The 1,480-nt window shown below is 50.1% G+C and overlaps 1 protein-coding gene across 1 annotated transcript in view; it reads left to right on the forward strand.

Moving 5' to 3' along the window:
* Positions 1 to 508: 508 nt before the first annotated feature.
* The window catches only part of LOC135112138 (uncharacterized), a 25,801-nt gene continuing 24,829 nt past the window's right edge, over positions 509 to 1,480 (forward strand). Inside the window, exon 1 of the mRNA XM_064026219.1 lies at positions 509 to 598. The gene's annotated coding sequence lies outside the window, so the exon portion shown is untranslated. The remainder of the gene's footprint in view (positions 599 to 1,480) is intronic.

Below are 1,480 nucleotides of genomic sequence, written 5' to 3' on the forward strand. Positions count from 1 at the left end.
CTTACATTTCATGCGTTTAGGGCAATCCTGCTTCCTGCGTGGCATCTTGGTTGGACTCGACACTTGGGGAGCAGCTCAGCAGAGGTCGAGTGAATCCTTCCAGACTTGGAACAATGACACTTCAACAATACCAAACTATTGCAATCTCCAACTTCCAAGTACATACGCACTTGCTCACAGCTTCATCGTAAAATTTATGCTTCTACACTCACTGACACATTATGTATCCAACATGTATCCACTGATCATGCACATGCCTATTCCAACCACAATGAATATTGCAAGTTAACCCTTGCAACACCGCCTAAAACCATGCCAGTGCGCGGCTCGCATGGCGGCACATCCTCCCGCTGCACCAGGTTGTCAGAATCTAAACGTTCCTGTCTGTCTTGGGGATGTCATCTGGTCGAGAGGAGGAGCCTGGCGTAAATATAGGCGGAGCTTTGTGACGTATCCCCGATGAAGGCGTTCCGTGCTCACGTCACGGCAAGGGAGGCGGAGCTCGGCAGTGAACTCCTCCTCCAGAGTGCGCTACGGTACAGATGATAACGACGGTCTTCATCGCTTATTTTATCCATTCACGGAGCAGTTTATGAAGGTAGGTGCATAACTACAATATCATGGAGTAACCAAGAATGTCCCGGTGCATACAGACCGGCCTGAAGGAACCCGGCTGGTTGGTGAGAGGGAAGAATTCGTTTGGCGGTACCTTGGACTCAGTCAGTATTGCATCTAACATGGCGTACCGTACCCGGTGAACCAAGTCATAAATCACGTTATTTCTTCGTTATTAGGAATTATTTCACAGTAACAGTTTTTCAGTAGATACGTGATCCCTTAAGGCACCTTTGAGGACAGGTGTCGAGGCAGATTAAGGAGTATTTCCGCAAAGTTGTCAAACGTACGAGCATGTTGTTTATGGTAGAGGGCAGCACTCGTCACAACACTGCCAACGCGCGCTATTTGAAGTAAATATTGCCGTCCGTGCTACTTTATGTGTTCGCTTGGATATGCTCGTGTGCCTTTTAGAAAGTGACCTGTGACGGAGCTGGCACCAGACTCGCGCCACACACCACCAGCCACACCCCCACAAGTCCTGGGCACCAAGACTGGAGGGTGTTACACTAAGGATGGTGTCCAGTTGATCAATATTGAGGCTACTGTGCGCGACGCTGCCTCGCCTATACAGCTGCACCATACTACACAATACAGCGGCTTGCACTCCGTCTGAGGCCGCGAGAATAAACACTCCACCTGTTTCCTTGCGTGAGGAACAGGAGCACGGAGGCCCTCACAGCGGCAACGGGCGCTGCCGCCACCCCGGAGTAGAGAGGGTGTTGAAGGGAGCTGAACGCTGCTCATGTTGTAGTACTCATCACCGTCACCACCGATGACACCAGTCACAACACAAACACCAGCATCAGTATTAGTAACGGCACTACTACCACCACCAACGATAACAATATTAACATAGATAACA

The sequence above is a fragment of the Scylla paramamosain genome, chromosome 1 (assembly GCF_035594125.1).
Source record: "Scylla paramamosain isolate STU-SP2022 chromosome 1, ASM3559412v1, whole genome shotgun sequence".
Taxonomy (NCBI): Eukaryota; Metazoa; Arthropoda; class Malacostraca; order Decapoda; family Portunidae; genus Scylla; species Scylla paramamosain.